Consider the following 11,790-nt stretch of genomic DNA (forward strand, 5'->3'; position numbering starts at 1 on the left):
TTGCCTTGGTGCCTGGCAAGATCATAAAGCAGATTCTCCTGGAAGCTATGCTAAGACATGGGGAATGAGGTGATTGGTGACAGCCAACACGGCTTCACTAACAGCAAATTGTGACTGACAAATTTGGTGGCCTTGTCTGATGAGGTGGTTAGAGGGAAGAATGAATGACATCACCTACTTGAAGTATTTGGGACTCTCTCACATGATATCCTTGTCTCAAAACTGGAGAGAGACATGGATTTGACAGGTGGACCGCTCAGTGGATAAGGAACCTGTTGGATGGTCACATCCAATTAGAGTTGTGGTCAATGTCTTGATGTCAAAGTGGAAAGCAGTGATGACTTGTGTTCCTCAGGGGTCAGTACTGGGACCAGCACTATTCAACATCTTTGCAATGGACAGTGGGATTGACCATTGTATGAACTGCACAGGCTACCTGGAGAAGTGCTGGAGTCTGCATCCTTGGAGGTACTCAAAATCTGACTGGATGTGGCTTGAATGCTGCTGTAGCTGCCCCTGCTTGGGCAGTCTGCAAAGGTGTCTTCCAACCTCAAAGACTCTGTGATCTATCCTGTGCTGTAAAGCAGATGCTCAATCTCATTTCTCTTCAGTTTTTTTGCCTGTTTTCTTTGATGATTTCCATTGTCAAAGTTCCATTTAAACATATGTAGACTATGCTCAAATGTAACATATGCAGTAAAACTAGGATGGTATTTCTCTTTCCAAATTTAAGAAGTCCGTAGGGGAGCATCTACTGGAGAGTTGGTTGCCATAGATGCTCCTTAAGTATGTGAGAAATTATTTGGATTATGTTCACAGGAGCATTTTTGTAGTTTAAGAGAAGATAAATAACCTTTTGAAATCTCTGTTTCTCTCCATCAGCCAGAAAGGCATCCAAATCTCAGACAATTCAAGCTGTTGGAACATTTTGCATTGATTTGTTGAGTTTTTTTTTTCCCAGTGTCTTCTTCCAAAGTTCCAGCTATGATTTCTCCTTGCCATTAGTATCCAAACTTCATGTGCTGAATGAGCCAGGTGAGTGTAATGTACCATTTTGTTATTTCAATGATGTACAAGCACTGTGTTATTTTTTAGCAATAACTCATCTTCTGAGGCTTTGACACTTAGAATTTTTCTGAAATCTCTGGGTTTTTTGGGAATTTTTTATTTTAAATGGAAAAAGTAGACAGACATTAAGCATTTGTTTACATATTTTGAAATGTAACAAACCCTACCTAAGAGCACTGGAATGCATTGCATACATTTATTATATGGTTGCAGCTGTAGATTAAGTCTAAGTTTCACAGAGCATTGCCACTGTGAATTCTGAACTCAATTTGCTTCATTTTTATCCAATGCATATCAATAAAGAAATCTGCAGACTAGGTCTACAAAAAATTATCTACAGTAAGTACTATATTATTTTGGTTTTGTGATTTCACTGAAATTATCAACTCAATATTTTGATGGAATACTTGATGAAAAGGCAATTCAAAACAACTGTGATATGACCAAGCATATAACTTAGCTCAGGAATTTGCTACTGTCTGATTAGACTGTTCAACCTGTCCTGTCTGGGCAGAACACAGATGCTGAAAGACGATTTCCTGCACATTTTCTGTAACTGCTGTGCAGCCTGGCACCCACACAGGTCCAGCTTGTTTGTTTGCTTGTTGGCAGCTGACTTTCCTGTCAAATAGACATATCAGCAGCTGAAATCCATCATCAGAGACCAGGAAAGTCATGTCTGTGACCATGCAATATGTATTTGAATAATCTCTGTGAGCACAGAGGAAGTCTGTGCTCCTGCTTTACTGTTATCCAGGCAATTCTGGTCAGTTCAATATCTGCTTTTCATGTGGCTGTGGATGGACAGAATACTATCTTGTGAAGCCTCCTGCAGTCCATGAGGAGATATGAGGAAAACTTACATTGGGATAGTATGGGGATTAAACAATGCCTTGGGGGCTCCCTGAAAAGCTTCTTGAACTTTGAGTAGCTTTCAGCTTCTTTCTAGAAATATTCAGAAGAAATTTAATTCTCTATTAAGATACTTTGTCTTTTCTCAGGGGTTTGTTCTTGGTTTTGCTTTGCACGTTAGATTCAATAGGCCTTCAGAAAAGGACATGATCTCAGCAGCGTTTCCAGGAATAATCCCTAAATTGTTACCTTGGAAAGAAGAAAGCTCTACAAGAATTAGAAGGTGATCAAATGCAGGAGCATTCCACTGAGGAAAAGGTGACAGAGAAATGTCTGTCAGCATTTAAACCTGGGCAGGCTTCTGCTGACCTCCTAACCCTGTTCATTACAGCCGAGTGGACCAATACTGCCACAGTCCCTCCCAACAGCCACCTGGGCTTCTTTCATTCAGCTGCAGAGGAGAGGGCAGCCTTGGGGCTGTTATACAACACTGCAGGAAGTTCCTAAGAATTCTTACTGCTTTTCTTTCGGGGAGGGCTGATGTATACTTTGGAAAACATCAATGTCTAACTGCAATGTGCTTACACTGTCTTTTTATTTGGTGGAGGGAGGGAAATAGAAGGCTTTTTTTTTTTTTTTTTTTTGTACATCTGGATTTGTCTCTTGACTAGAAATATTTCCAAATAATGGTAAGCCAATTAAACATGCACTGGAAAAAAATTGCTTCATTGCTATTCCTAATGGATATTTAATTGATTTATGTATTCAGGTTCTGGTTATATCACTTGTATGGATGAGATTTCACAATTGCTATTGATTTCTATAAAGAAATTTTTTCATTATAAAACTGTGTGATGTAACACTTAGAATATTTTTGCCAGTGAATATCAGTCCAAGGGTGGTGATTCCTCTAGTTTGCCAGTAATCTCTAAAGACAAGCATAATATTTTCAGTGAAGTGTAATATTGGTTAGAATTTTAATTTTTCTAAGGTTCCCTTAATTTGCTTCACTGTCTCATTGGTGATAGCAATAAGTAATTTCTTCATAAATACTATTAATTTCACTCATTTCAAAGTCCCTGTTTTCTTCTGAAGAGTTCATATTTATATAAATACTTCAAGAATACAGAGAAAAATCATGTAGTGCAGGAGCTGTCAAGCTGAAAGATAAAACTACTGTGTATGAGGTCATTCCTTCATAATGGACATTATACACTTCTGTTTAGTGTACCTGAGGAAGTGTATTGACTATTAACCTCAGCCAGATTTCCCTCTTTTTTCCCCATTTGCTACTTTGGCTTTGCCTTTTGCAATTTTTTTTCCTCTGTTTCCACATTATGTTTATACAGCTGCCATTACATCTTCTATTACTACAGCTATGGTGCTAAAAATGTAGAAATCTTCCACAATTCCTACTCCATTTACCTGGGGGATTTTACAGCTGACTTCCAAAGAACAAAGGAAACTGATTTTTAAGAGTGGCCCTAGACATCTTACAAATTAGAAACTAGCTTCTAAGTATATAAACAACATTTTCTTTCCCTGCTTGCTTTATCCTTAACCACATGCAAGTACCTGGGCTTCAAGCTGGGCAAAGAAATCAAGCACACACCACTTTCTTACAGGTGTGAATGTTATTGGTTTTGTGGGAGGAGGAAAGTGGGAGAAGAAGAATTTAATGAACTGATTCATAATGAGATAAAATATTTCACCTTTATAGGGTGAAAAGCATGTTAATTTTGCAATGTTCTGCATTCTGAGTGTTTGGTAACATATTGGAAAAGGCAGTTACCTGTTCCCAAATTCTGCTTTTGGGACAGAGCAGCACAGTGTTTGATGGGAGCTGGGCTCCTCTGTATGGGGGTAGAATATCTCTATTGATCTAAAACTGCACTCAAGAGCAGCTCAAATTCCACTGATAGAAAATCAGCAAGAATTGAAAGATGTAATCCTTGCATACTAAATGTGACTTTGAGGTGTTGGACTGGAGCATAGGAACAGACTTTTTATAATCCAGAGGTGGCTTGTTTGAAAAGAGCTTGTTTCCTTGGAAGGGTAATTATGGATTAACACCAAAACTGACTTTGTCAGACCTTCATTGCTTTCTGGATAACAAAAGGTCAAAGCTCACCAGCAAGACTGAATTTCTTTGTCTCAGCTAATGATGGACTGGATGAGAGAAGAAACTTTGTCTTCTACATAGAAAAGCCTGCACTTGATAGTTCAAAACACCCTCAAGTGAGAGTGTGGGCTTGTGATACCTTTAGTGAATGAAAACTGCTTAATTCATGCTGATTAATCAGTTTAATAGTTTCCCTTGGTGTGAATTAAAAAAAAAAAAAAAAGAAGCAAAGGTGCAGTAGTCAGCTATATAAACTTGTGAGGAGGTGTTCCAAATGCCTTCATACATACTGGCTGTATTAATGTGAGAACAGATGAAGAGTAGGCATTTGGGAGAAAGATTTAAACACAGACAGCTCAAACAGTAACATTTTTCAAGTGTGTTGTTTCATTGTTCCTTCATTTTCTGGCTTCTGTAGATTTCTTAATTGTCAGACTGCAACTGGAAGATTAACTACAGACGCTAATGGTAATCAGATGTTTTCATGTATTAATCTACTACAGACTTTGAAAGGGAAACAGTGGAATAGCAATGCCTATTTACTTCAGTCTGGAGAACTAAGAATATATACAAACAATGTACGGCAGACAACATCTTTACATGTTTTTTAGGTAGCAAGGGAAGACCTTACTATGTGAATGTACCTTTAGTGTCAGTCAGTTCAAAAGAGGAGATTGCTCATGAACGATTATTCAAGTGATAATGCAAACTTACCTCAAATGGGAGGGCTGGAGGCTCCATTAAGAGCTCTGTACTGAGGAAGGCAGCAGTTGGACTCCACTCTTACTGACCCCATGAGACAGGGTGTTGCAGGTACCCCAGATCCGCAGGGAAAATGTCACTTGTAATCTGCACTTCATCAACATCTGAGAATTCACATAGAGTGACAGGAAAAAATAAATAAAAGTTGACACACATCCATTAGAGGTGAATTTTTAGGGAACTAGTTTTTTTAATTGCCTGGATGATTCCTTTAAACTAGCACATCTAAGAGTTAAACAGTTGGTCAGTGATTTTGGTCTCATAGAAAACAGATGTTTCAGCGCAGCGCGAGAGCAGCAGAAGGCAGGCTGGGGGTTTGAAAGCAGCACATTCTGCGTGGCTTGGAGAAAACCCAAGGCCACATCCTGCAGCCTGCACCCATCTGATAAGCCTTCCTCTTGGGAGCAGTTCCCCACACAGCATGCGCCAGCCTCGGCAGTCAGTGGTTGCCCTCAGGATTAGCAGAATCTCAGCGTTGCATAATTCCTTCACATTTGTAACACATTTCTTCCTGCTAGCTGTATAAAAGGGAATTCCTTACTATCTATGGCAGTGGATTTGGTTTGCACCAGAAATCAATTTCATTTGCAGTACAAAAGATAGTTTTTAGCTGCTGTCAAATAAAAAGGTCAGATGAGGAATAATGTTAATAATTATGAGCATGTAGCACGTCCAAAGAACTCTTTTGTCTTTATGGTCATAGGTTACAAATTACTTACATATTAGAAGAGCAATAAAGATGGGAAGCTGGGCATAGTGAATCACCTCAAATTACACATTAAATGCATCATAGAGGTGTGTATGAATAGGCCTGTAGGTGAGCGGTCAGGATTGTATTCCATTGCTGTAATCACCATGCTGGATCTTGGCACTGGATTGCTAGAAGAATGACTGGAGATGGTCATGGCATGTGAATAACAGGAACCTAGTGAGCAAATATTTTACATTAGCAAAGGGTCAGGGTAACAAGGTGATCCATGAATGATCTCAAGCTGTGAATGAGTTAGGAGATGGTGGCTCTGATTTAGCAGATCACTTTAATCGCAATACATTTATTTATCTCTTCTTGCATGACGACAGCTCCATGCATATTTGTAAACAGAGACAGAGTTTCTAACCCAGCCCTCTGTGAATGCATGAATGCAGTAAGTGGAGGTAGCTCAGTAGTATTCTAGTTGTCATAAAACAAGTCACTTTTGACCTGTTGTTTTTGAGGTAAGTTCAATATTATGGGGATTTTGAATTTAATAACATGTACATACACCTCATCTTTTTAAAAAGAGTCATCCTGTGTTTCTTCTGTCTCTGCATGCTTACCATATCCACAAGAGATAATTGGTTTCAAAATGCTGAGTAAGAATTGGTATAGTGTCTTACCTTAATGAAACCCAAAATAGGGTAAGGTTTGATTTGGTTGACAATTTTTATGAGACTCCTGTGTATATTCTAGCTAGAACTATAGTTATTTTAGCTGAAATGTCTTAAAAGAAATGACATCCCAATGTTCTTTACATTGCAGCTTCACAGCAAGGTTACTGTTTTTTGTTACCTTTGGTCTAATTTTTCACCAGGTGTTTTATCAGTACTTCTGGCAGATTTGTTAATTTGATGGTGGACATGATATATTGAAAAGAAGCATTTTGCATTCTGTTTGCCACAAGCACTCTTCAATGAACAATGTAATGTAAAATTTAGTTCCAGGATTTGAGTGATTTTAAAAATAATTTCTTTAAACATTTAAAAGCGCAGAACATGATCCCATAAACTTTAGAAATTATGGTAGGATGATTTTCCTACCTCTTTGCAGCCAAAATATAATAGTTTAACTTATCATAATTCAGAATTGCAGATAAGAACACAAATAGAAGCCAAACCAGATAAGGCTGGTATATTGTCATTGCTCTAGGTGAGAGAAAAACAAAATTAAGCAATATCATACAAAACAAATAGGACAAGTCCTTTCAGTTTTCCCAATCAACAGTTCACCTGATAGAGAAGCTGGAGGATATTTCTTTATCCTGAAGTACCTTTCTAAGAATAAATAATCTGGGAGGATGCAGTACTCTGCTGTAGGGTCATATTAATCCCTGGAGTTCTGGGTTGCTGTAACATTCTCCAGTGACTCGGGAGAATGGTTCAGCCAAACGTATTGAGCCAAGTCTGCAGTCTGGCTTCAGGTGCAGATGGTGATGGTGCGGCATCCAGGCAGTGCGTAAGGCAAGCATGAAAGGAGCACCTTAGACCTGGTGTCAGCAGATGTTCACAAATGAGGGATTTAGAGTCTGTAGGGCCATTTGGGAATCAGGCCTTGATTTAGGAGTTAACTGCAAATGGAGATAAGCAGTTTTTAAAGGGTCATGGAGTTTATGTATTTCTAGCCTTAAAATTATGTGAGCTGGGGAAAAAAAAAATTCTGAGCTATACCCTTAATTTTTATAATTATGAACTCTAATCATAAAAAATGGATGGAAGGGGAAAAATAGGAGTGTGACAGGTATGAGATTACATTTTTGAGAATTTCAGCTCTTAAGGACTACACCTCTCCCTGCTGTCAGAGGTGATCACCAAGAAAAAAGATTCCTTGCACATGGCAGGTGAAGGGAATATAGAAAATGTGGTCAGTGTAATATAGTGGGATTCCCATCAGCTGATTTACTGCAGATATATTCCTGATAGCAAATGTATTCCAAAATGGAAGTGGATTATTTGTTGGCTTGTTGAGTAGTTAGTGAATGTGTGTGCATTATTTACGTATGAATGTTTCTCACTATGGTACTAATTGAAAATTTGACACACCAAAAATCCTTTTAGTGCTAAGTTATAATTTGATTGCAATATTAAATCACCTGCATTGGTGATCAAAGCATGGAAAAGTGTGCAAAGGACACTTGGCTTAAGAATTTGATTAATATTTGAAAATAAGCTACTTTTAGAGTGTTCTGATATTAGAAAAAATACTCCAGTTGTGGAGTATTGGAATTTGACCAACGTGTATGTAATATTTGGAATAGCATCTCCAGTAAGACTTTTCTACATCTCAGATAGTAAACCATGTCTTCTACTGAATATAATAATTTCTTACAGCAGTAGTACAGCATTGTTCAATATAGAACAAAAGCTGTGTCTTTACTTTTAAGGCATCTCTGTTGCAGCCTGCATGCCTTGAAAAAAAAGTGGTAATAATAATGGAGGGAAGCTTTCAAAGGTGAAAACAATATTATACCAAAACAAAGAGATTGAATAAAATAGGGAGTAAACTGATCTAAAGGGAAATCTTTTGCTAGAGGCGAATGCTACAGGTTAGCAACTAAGGCATAAAGAGTTATTAGTTATTAGTCTGAAGTTATTTAAGAAATTGACAGAATGTTGGCAAGCCTAGGGGACCTGCAGAAAATTTTGGAAGACCTCATTTCACCTTGAGAAAAGAAGGACACAAATATTTCAATTTGCATGAAGCAACAACCCCAGATGGAATATGTTGTGAATTCTACAAGGAGTAAGTTATTGGCTTATGGCATAATAATTTAAAATGTTTCTAGGAAATTGACATTTTCCAGGCAGTATATGAGAGGCAGAAGAAAAATGCATCTGGAAAACACTGTGATTTTATTACATGGCTGAACAGCTGAAGGAGTTGCTTGTGACTGTGAAGACTGAATCCACCGGCACCCGGTGGAGCCCATTCACCCTGGGCTCCACTACAGAAGAGGAAAACAGACTCACTAGAGCACCATCCTCATTTCAAAGCACATGCATGTACTTGGTCTGATAAACCCATACACTTGTTTGTAAAAATCCAGAGTTAGAGAAATTGAATCCAGTTATAGGTACTGATAAGTTCCTTAAATAGAGAGTGATTTGGCTCAGTGAAAGCAGTTTCAGAGGCTAAGTTAGATTTCAGATTTTCAATGCACAGGACTGTTAGGCTCCCACAGCCAAAGCTGAAAAGACTGTGTTGATTTTTACTCTGGTCCTTGTTTAGAGCACATTTGTGCAAGATTCTATATGCACAAAACCGAGGAGTAGCACAGAGCTGCAGTTGTCTGGTAGGGCTGACACACTTGCACAAATGTGTGTCTTAGCCTTTAAAGGAGCTGAAGTCTCTTATGGAAGTCAACCATTGTCCAAAATTACCTTGCTGACTGCAAGTGAGCTGTAAGGCAACATTAAGAATACTCCCAGTCTGTTACACTGCCTTGTCTGTGAGGTTGGAAACAAGGAGAAAAGACTCTTTTCTAAATCTGTTCTTGTGGCAATGGTACCTAAGGCTTATAGACTTTAACCACAGACCCATCTGTGCATAAACAGCTCACTGACCAAGTCTGTGAAATCCCTCAGTTCAGTTCAGTGATGTCCTTTCTATCTGTTTCCTAAAACTCTGTATATTAAACATAGGTTTTGTGTCTCATTGTACTCCGGTGTTGATAACCTTTATGCATACCATGCCTGGCACTCTGTATGGTTGGTAAATCTGTATTCAACTCTCCTTGAAGCTTCTGTTCAACTCTCCAAAAGCAGCACTCTGGCGCAAGCCAAGATAACAAGATTTGTGGCAAACGGCAAGATGACAAGATTTGCAAGTATGTGAGATGCTGCACTTAATAAAAACAACAAAAGTCTGTGGCTGAGTAGAACAACGTGCTGGTGTTTTGACAGCTTACGGCTTTCATTTCCTCTTCAGTGTCTGAGCACTGTTGACATCACTGTGCTTTAAAGAAAAATGCCCACAGAAGAGGTTTGTATTATGTGATTATTATCTACATGCTCAATGTTATCTATCAGATCTGTTTTCCCACCTGCTGGAACTGGTGTAGGACCCCGTGCTCTCCACCCTTTTATCTCCATGGGGCTGTGTGCCTGCACGTTGTTGGGGAAGGCAGGGGCCACCCACAGAGAGCAACCCAGAGGCAAAATGTGCCCCGACAGTGCCCGACCCAACAGAGTGACCTAGATGGTGTATTGCAGCATCTGACTGCTCAGCTCTCCTGTGCTCTCTTCAAAATTGGATGAAGAGGATAATCAGAGCACAGGGACAGTTTTTCCATGTTCATGTCTGCAGTTCTTATTCCCTTGCTATGAGACCTAGGGAAATCTGTAAGTCTGCTCAATACTTCCAACCAAAACATGAATCAGTAATCAGAATTTCAATATGTGTGTTACAGTTTAATTGGTCTGGTCTGTGTCTCTCAAGATGGTGGGAATTACTGCTTAATCCTCAGTACTAGAAGAAGGGAAGCAGAATCAATGGGGATTAAATGTGGTAGCCAATAAAAGTCATACCCTATGAAAATATTACAATTAGAAATGAAAGATAGCCTTTCCAGATAGCTTTCCTTGAGCTCTTACAAATGTTTAGACAGCCTAATCTAACCACATATTTAGAACAGCTATTTTCAGAGAGACCCTTGTGAACTGTGCTGTTAGTTAGCATTCTTGGCCCAGGTTAGCAATGGAAAATATTTCTTATCTGATTTGGCTGTATTTATAAGTGAAAGACATGTAATATGTATTTTGTCTTTTGAAACATTTTGATTTACAAAGAATAACAGTGTTCATAATGTATCAAAAAATTGCCTGTGAACATTTATGTAATTGTCTTTGATGCTATTCTGCAAATCTTTTGTAAGCAATTTATGTATAAATAGCAACATATTTTACATATGTAATCTATCTTTGTATAGCTAGCTTTCCCCATTTTTATAAACTGACTTCAGTGTCTGGGACTATAGACAAAACTCTGTCATTTAACCATGAAGACAGCAATTGACAGTCCAGCAACAGGCCATAGAAACTACATTTATGTATAATCAGAAATTATCTTTCACATCACAACATTGCTGTTTCCAACCATCCCTTTGAAAAGTGAGGAAAGGAAAAATGATCTCATATAAAGTCAGAAGTTCAATATTTTGGCAAAGTTGTACTAATGATGTGCAACTTAGAATTCTCAGAAAGGACAGAAGAAAATAAATTCTCCAAGGAGTATATATGCCCTTTATGAAAAAGGCACTATTGATATATTCAAATTTCAGATTACTACATAAAAAATCCTATATGTGGCTTTGAAATATGGTATTTAATGCTTAAATGGAGATGGAGTGACAGTGAAGACCAGTACTCTATGCAAAAACAAAAGATTTGGGGCCATCCTTTATATCTGGTGTTTGAGAAAAGGCTGGTTGCACATATCTGTCTTAAAAGTAGAGAGAAAAAAACCTTCTTCCAGCCAACATAAAGAAAGAGTAAATCTGAATGTATTCAAGGGAAAAAAACCTGTCTTGTATTTTAAATAGATTGTAAGAGTAACATAAATATTTCAGAGCAAAAAAAAAAAAAAATTCACAAGTGTTTAGAAAGAACATACAGACTGATTTCTGCATTTGCTTTCTTACTTAAATGTCTGTTTTATTCAAAGATCCTAATGATGCTAAAGAAAAACTTGAACTTCACCGTAGTGTATTGACTGACAATGACTGCTCAGTTTGAAGACAAGATATTTCTGCCCTAATGATTGTGGTCTGAAGGACATTTCTGAATAAGATTTAAGATGAGGGTTGCTGACATTGTTGCCATAAGCCATAACTGTTAGTTCATCACCTTCCTGACACCTCCTGACACCTCCTTGCAGCCTTTAAAGTATAAATTTTCAAATCTACTCTCAGTATTTCAGATCAGGAAGCTCCTAAATATTTCATAATGGTTGTGTCTTTCATTAACTGGTCACATTTTTCTTAATTTTTATGATACACATCAATCCTTCTGCCTCTGCATTAATTTTGAAGTTGGAATTGTAAAGGGGACCTTTTCTTTGACATCACCAGCATTAATTTCACCTGGACAGATAATTTCTTTTAAATGTCTTTTGCCATTATAAAAATTAGCTATCCCAGAACAAAGTCCCTTTTCCCAAAAATAGGACAAAAGGACAACAATAATAGGTCTGTAGTTACATTTAGCATACTAACTATTCTCCAGATTAGTTTCTT

The sequence above is a fragment of the Vidua macroura genome, chromosome 2 (genome assembly GCF_024509145.1).
Source record: "Vidua macroura isolate BioBank_ID:100142 chromosome 2, ASM2450914v1, whole genome shotgun sequence".
Lineage (NCBI taxonomy): Eukaryota > Metazoa > Chordata > Aves > Passeriformes > Viduidae > Vidua > Vidua macroura.